Source organism: Chenopodium quinoa, unplaced genomic scaffold, assembly GCF_001683475.1.
Source record: "Chenopodium quinoa cultivar QQ74 unplaced genomic scaffold, ASM168347v1, whole genome shotgun sequence".
NCBI classification, from domain to species: Eukaryota; Viridiplantae; Streptophyta; class Magnoliopsida; order Caryophyllales; family Amaranthaceae; genus Chenopodium; species Chenopodium quinoa.
The window spans coordinates 19,973-27,393 of NW_018742822.1; the positions used below are offsets into that span (position 1 = coordinate 19,973).

The 7,421-nt window shown below is 36.6% G+C and overlaps 1 pseudogene; it reads left to right on the forward strand.

Annotated features, from left to right (window-relative positions):
• Positions 1 to 1,861: 1,861 nt before the first annotated feature.
• LOC110726016 lies at positions 1,862 to 6,269 on the forward strand (annotated as a pseudogene).
• The last annotated feature ends 1,152 nt before the right edge of the window (positions 6,270 to 7,421 follow it).

Consider the following 7,421-nt stretch of genomic DNA (forward strand, 5'->3'; position numbering starts at 1 on the left):
AATCAAATGAATGTCAAACTCGTTCAAAAAAAGCTTTTTGAATCAAATGAAAGTCAAAAACATTCAAACAAAAGTTTTTGAATCAAATGAAAGTCAAACGCGTTCAAACAAAGCTTTTTGAATCAAATGAAAGTCAAATACATTCAAACAAAGCTTTTTGAATCTATTGAATGTCAAACACATTCAAACAAAGCTTTTTGAATCAAATGAGAGTCAAACACATTCAAATATATGTTTTTGAATCGAAATAAACTCAAACACATTCAAACAAAGCTTCTTGAATCAAACGAAAGTTAAACACATTCAAACAGAGCTTTTTGAATCAAATGAAAGTCAAACATAATCAAACAAAGCTTTATGAATCAAATAAAAGTCAAACACATTCAAACAAATCTTAGTGGATCCAAATACAGTCAATCACATTCAAACAAACTTTTTGAATAAAAAGAAAGTCAAACACATTCAAACAAAAGTTTTTGAATCAAATGAAAGTCAAAAACATTAAAACAAAGCTTTTTAAATCAAATGAAAGTTAAATACATTCAAACAAAGCTTTTTGAATCTAATGAAAGTTAAACACATTCAAACAATAATTTTTAAATCGAAATAAAGTAAAACAAATTCAAATTAAGCTTTTTGAATCAAAAGAAAGTTAAACACATTCAAAGAAGTTTTTGAATCAAATGAAAGTCAAACACATTAAAACAAATCTTTCAAAATCAAATGAAAGTTAAACACATTCAAATATATGTTTTTGAATCGAAATAAACTCAAACACATTCAAACAATGCTTCTTGAATCAAACGAAAGTTAAACACATTCAAACAGAGCTTTTTGAATCAAATGAAAGTCAAACATAATCAAACAAAGCTTTATGAATCAAATAAAAGTCAAACACATTCAAACAAATCTTAGTGGATCCAAATACAGTCAATCACATTCAAACAAAACTGATATGGCAGCAAGCAATCAAGTTCAAACTAAAGTCCAAGAAGTTCAAGCTACGGTCCATGCTTTGTTCATCCACGAAAAGTCCAAGTCTTTGGATGCTAATTTCGTGGGATTCTCTTCCAAGAATCCTTTTGTTTCTTGCCTTAAATGGGAAGAGGACAAAGGGGACAAAGTAACCAGTTAAAGGAGCATCCAAGAAGACTTTCAAACAGCCACAAGGAGTTTCAAACAGCCACAATTAAACAGCCACATTTAAGTGGGGGTTACAAGCTTGGTTCATGGCGATTTTTGTGGGGAATGATTATGAGTTGTTTGCTGTTTGTTTTAGTCATTAAAAGCTTTGATTAGGGGGTTATTTTTCTGTCAAAGAATGCATGTAATAGCTGCCATTAAGGCCTCAAATAAACAGCCATTTTCGTGGCCTAGTAAAGGCGTGATTCTAGGCTTGAATCATGCCTAGCTTTTAGTTTTGTTTTTAAGCATGTAAAAGGAGTTACAAAGCTTTTATTGAAGCTTGTTTCTTCTGTTTTAGGCATGTAAGTTAGGAAGTTGAAGAGTTCCTTTAAGGCTTGTAAAGCTTCCTATAAATAGAACACTTGCCATTCGTTTTAGGCAAGAGTGATTAAAAACAACAAAATCTGATTTTCTTTGTGAATTTCTTGTGTTACTTTGTGTTTCACGAACTTATACTTTCTTTACTTAGTGTTTAGTTAGTATAAGCTTGATAATCTAGCCTTACTTTGTGTTTGGTCAAGTTTATCCACCATACACGCAATTTAGAACCCGCTTCTACATTGAGTGTTTATCTTGTTTTCTTTTGTGACGAACTTGATTCTAATTGAACTAGCCCATTCCAAAACGATCCTAATCCACTTACATATCAGTTGGTATCAGAGCAAGGCCTTGGAGAATGACTCCAGGTTCATCCAACTCACCATCTCACGAAGTGATGAAAGACATTCTTGGAAAACTCCAAGAAATGCATGACGAAATGAAAAAGCATGAAACAAGGATGGATGCCATTGCGGACCTATGCCTTAGACAAGGTAGAAGGTTAGAGGAATTAGAAAATTCCACACCCACCCAAGGTGAATCACAATTCCGTGGTCACCAAGATGATAGAAGTGTCAAGCTAGACCTTCCCGACTTTGATGGTTCTAGTGATCCGGAAGTTTTTTTTGATTGGGTACGTAGGATGGAGAGTATCTTTGAGTATAAGGAGTATGATGATGCTAGGAGTTGTAAAATGGCGGTTCTTAAGTTAACCAAGCTTGCTGGGCTTTGGTATGATAATCTAAAGGCCAAGAGGAGAAGAGAAGGAAAAGATAAGATTGAGTCATGGATGAAACTCAAGAAGAAGATGGAACAACGTTGGGTTCCACATGAGTATGTGCAAGATCAATATGTCAAATTGACTCGCCTAGCTCAAGGTGAACGAAGTGTTGATGACTATGTGCGAGAGTTTGAGAAACTCAGTTTGGTGTGTGATATGCAAGAGAAAGAACCACTCAAAATTGCCCGTTTCACTAAAGGGTTGTCTAAACCAATCTCTAATAAGGTGGATCTCCTACCTTATTCCACCTATGAAGAGGTTGTGAAGGCTGCTAGAAAGGTTGAGGCACAACACAAAGAAGATAAGCCAAGACCTACATCTAGGCTTCCTTACAAAGCTTTTCCTTCCATGGGAAAAGGCGAGGTTGCTTCTAAATCCACTTTTACTCCTAACTCGTCCAAAGGTTATGGAGGAAAAACGGATTCCAAGCAAGAAATCCCCAAGAGGACGTGTTACAAATGCCATGAGAAAGGACATATTGCTAGTGAGTGTCCAAAACGGAACACACTCACCATCCATGAAGGAGGGTATGATTCCGAGGAAAATGAGGAAGAGGAAGAGGAATATGAGGAGTATGGGGCTGAAGAAAACGCCACTCCATTGTGTGGTGTTGTGAGAAGGATCCTACATTCCGAGCCTCTCAAGGATGTGCAACAAAGAGAGAATCTTTTCCATACGAGGTGCAAGGTACGGGACAAGATTTGTGATGTGATTGTAGATGGTGGTTCTTGTACGGATGTGGCCTCTACTGAACTTGTAAGCAAGCTTAAATTACCCACTCGTGAGCATGCTAAACCTTACAAGTTAAATTGGTTAGATAACGAAACCGGTTTGAAGGTTAAGAAACAAGCACTAGTTTCTTTTACAATTGGAAATTTTCATGATGAACGTTGGTGTGATGTTTTGCCTATGAGTGCGTGTCATATATTGCTTGGTAGACCATGGCAATTTGATCGAAGTGCTTTGCATGATGGTGTTTCTAATGTCTATACGGTCACTAATCATGGGGGAAAGAAAATCAGGTTACTTCCTTTACCTCCAAAGGTTGAACCTATGGTGGAAAAGAAACCTAACTATTTGGTTTCTAAGAGTGAGTTTGAGCGTGAATTTGCTATGGAAGGGGAAGGGTTTTTACTTGTTGTTAAACCTGTTGATGATACCTATTCCTATGTTACTAACTTACCGTCTTTGAAGGAATTGCTAGAAGAATTTTCTGATGTTTTTCCTAATGATTTACCACAAGGATTACCTCCATTGCGAGGTATTGAACATGCTATTGACTTGATTCCGGGAGCTCAATTGCCTAACAAACCAGCCTATAGGTGTAGCCCCGATCAAGCCAAGGAATTGCAAAGACAAGTAGAAGAACTTATGGAAAGAGGTTATGTGCGTGAAAGCCTTAGTCCATGTGCCGTTCCTGCTCTTTTGGTGCCTAAGAAAGAGGGAACTTGGAGGATGTGTATTGATAGTCGTGCCGTCAATAACATTACCATCAAATACAGATTTCCTATGCCAAGGCTTCAAGACATGTTTGATGAGTTGAGTGGAGCCAAAATTTTCAGTAAAATTGATTTGAGAAGTGGTTATCATCAAATGCGAATTCGTGAGGGAGATGAGTGGAAAACAGCTTTCAAGACTAAGCAAGGCTTGTACGAATGGCTTGTCATGCCATTTGGTCTTTGCAATGCTCCTAGTTCGTTTATGAGACTCATGAATGAGGTATTGCGTCCTTTTCTAAACAAATTCATTGTTGTATATTTAGATGATATTCTAGTATATAGCAAATCCATAGATGAACATTTGTTTCACTTAAGATCTTTATTTGGGGTTTTGAGGGATAACAAATTGTATGGGAAATTAGAAAAGTGTGCTTTCATGTGTAACCATATTACTTTCCTAGGCTATGTTGTATCTAGTGAAGGTGTACAGGTTGATCCCGAGAAAGTCAAGGCTATTGCAACATGGAAGGTGCCGAAAGATGTGCATGAAGTAAGAAGTTTTCATGGTCTTGCTTCATTTTACAGAATTTTCATCAAGAACTTTTCATCCATCACGGCTCCTTTGACCGAATTGTTGAAGAAAGGTGCATTTCAATGGAGTGAAGCTGCCCAAAAAGCTTTTGATGAAATCAAGGAAAAGTTGTGCAACACTACGGTTCTTGCATTACCAGATTTTGATAAGTTGTTTGAGGTTGAGTGTGATGCAAGTGGCGTGGGCATTGGTGCGGTTCTTATACAAGGAAGAAGACCAATTTGTTACTTTAGTGAAAAATTAAGTGGTGCTAAGCTTAATTATTCAAACTATGATCGTGAATTCTATGCCATTGTTCGAGCTCTTGATCATTGGTCACATTACTTAAGGCCTAAACCGTTTGTTCTACATTCGGATCATGAAGCCTTAAAATTCATTCATGGCCAACAGAAACTTAATTACCGACATGCTAAATGGGTTGAATTTCTTCAATCTTTTACATTTAGTTCAAGGTATAAGGAGGGCAAGAAGAATGTGGTGGCGGATGCTTTGTCAAGAAGAAGCTATCTCTTAGCTATGGTGCATACGAAGATTCTTGGGTTTGAACACTTGAAAGGTCACTATGAAGAAGATGAGGATTTTTCGGGAAAATTCAAGAAACCTACTCAAGACTATACGGTTCAAGATGGGTTTTTGTTCAAAGGCAACAAACTTTGTGTGCCTAAGAATGGTGTGCGTGAGCTTTTGGTTCGTGAAATCCATGGGGGAGGGATTGCTGGTCATTTCGGCATACATAAGACATTGGAGATGCTTCAAGAACATTTCTATTGGCCTCATATGGTGAAGGACGTGACTCATGTTGTGGAAAGGTGCTCTACTTGTCAAAAATCCAAGAGTACTTTTCACAAAGGTCTTTACACTCCATTACCCGTTCCTAATGTTCCATGGGAAGGAGTGAGCATGGATTTTATTGTGGGTCTTCCTAGGACTCAAAGGGGGAAAGATAGTATCATGGTGGTAGTGGACCGTTTTTTCTAAAATGGCTCATTTTGTTCCATGCCACAAAACGGATGATGCTTCTAAAGTTGCTGATTTATACTTTAGAGAAATCATTCGTTTACATGGGGTTCCAAGGTCCATTGTTTCGGATAGGGACACTAAGTTCCTTAGTCATTTTTGGAGAATCTTGTGGAAATTGGTGGGTACTAAGCTCTTATTTAGTACTTCTCATCATCCACAAACGGATGGTCAAACGGAAGTGACTAATAGAACCCTTGGTGCTTTGTTACGTAGTCTAGTGAATAGAACTCAAAAGGATTGGGATGTTAAGTTAGCCCATGCCGAATTTGCTTACAATAGGTCCCCTTCATCAACCACTACTCGTAGTCCTTTTGAAGTGGTGTATGGGATTAATCCTTTACTACCTATTGAGTTAATTCCTTTGCCTAAAGGAGACTTGATACATGGTGAACCTAAGAAGAGATGGGAAGCATTTCAGAAAACATGCACCAAAGTCAAAGAGAAGATTGAGGCTATGAACAAAGTCTACAAAGACCGTGCAAATAAGAACCGAAAACAACCTACATTTGCTAAGGGTGACTTGGTTTGGTTACACTTAAGGAAAGAACGTTTTCCTAACCTTCGGAAAAACAAGCTCATGCCTAGGTCCGATGGTCCCTTTCAAGTCTTGGAGAAAATTGGGGAAAGTGCTTACAAGATTGATCTACCTAGTGAATTTGGTGGAGCAAGTGCAACTTTCAATGTGGGAGACTTGAGTCCATATCTAGATGATGAAAGTTTGAGGGCAAACTTTTTCGAAGAGGGGGAGAATGATATGGCAGCAAGCAATCAAGTTCAAACTAAAGTCCAAGAAGTTCAAGCTACGGTCCATGCTTTGTTCATCCACGAAAAGTCCAAGTCTTTGGATGCTAATTTCGTGGGATTCTCTTCCAAGAATCCTTTTGTTTCTTGCCTTAAATGGGAAGAGGACAAAGGGGACAAAGTAACCAGTTAAAGGAGCATCCAAGAAGACTTTCAAACAGCCACAAGGAGTTTCAAACAGCCACATTTAAGTGGGGGTTACAAGCTTGGTTCATGGCGATTTTTGTGGGGAATGATTATGAGTTGTTTGCTGTTTGTTTTAGTCATTAAAAGCTTTGATTAGGGGGTTATTTTTCTGTCAAAGAATGCATGTAATAGCTGCCATTAAGGCCTCAAATAAACAGCCATTTTCGTGGCCTAGTAAAGGCGTGATTCTAGGCTTGAATCATGCCTAGCTTTTAGTTTTGTTTTTAAGCATGTAAAAGGAGTTACAAAGCTTTTATTGAAGCTTGTTTCTTCTGTTTTAGGCATGTAAGTTAGGAAGTTGAAGAGTTCCTTTAAGGCTTGTAAAGCTTCCTATAAATAGAACACTTGCCATTCGTTTTAGGCAAGAGTGATTAAAAACAACAAAATCTGATTTTCTTTGTGAATTTCTTGTGTTACTTTGTGTTTCACGAACTTATACTTTCTTTACTTAGTGTTTAGTTAGTATAAGCTTGATAATCTAGCCTTACTTTGTGTTTGGTCAAGTTTATCCACCATACACGCAATTTAGAACCCGCTTCTACATTGAGTGTTTATCTTGTTTTCTTTTGTGACGAACTTGATTCTAATTGAACTAGCCCATTCCAAAACGATCCTAATCTCAAACAAACTTTTTGAATAAAAAGAAAGTCAAACACATTCAAACAAAAGTTTTTGAATCAAATGAAAGTCAAAAACATTAAAACAAAGCTTTTTAAATCAAATGAAAGTTAAATACATTCAAACAAAGCTTTTTGAATCTAATGAAAGTTAAACACATTCAAACAATAATTTTTAAATCGAAATAAAGTAAAACAAATTCAAATTAAGCTTTTTGAATCAAAAGAAAGTTAAACACATTCAAAGAAGTTTTTGAATCAAATGAAAGTCAAACACATTAAAACAAATCTTTCAAAATCAAATGAAAGTTAAACACATTCAAATATATGTTTTTGAATCGAAATAAACTCAAACACATTCAAACAATGCTTCTTGAATCAAACGAAAGTTAAACACATTCAAACAGAGCTTTTTGAATCAAATGAAAGTCAAACATAATCAAACAAAGCTTTATGAATCAAATAAAAGTCAAACACATTCA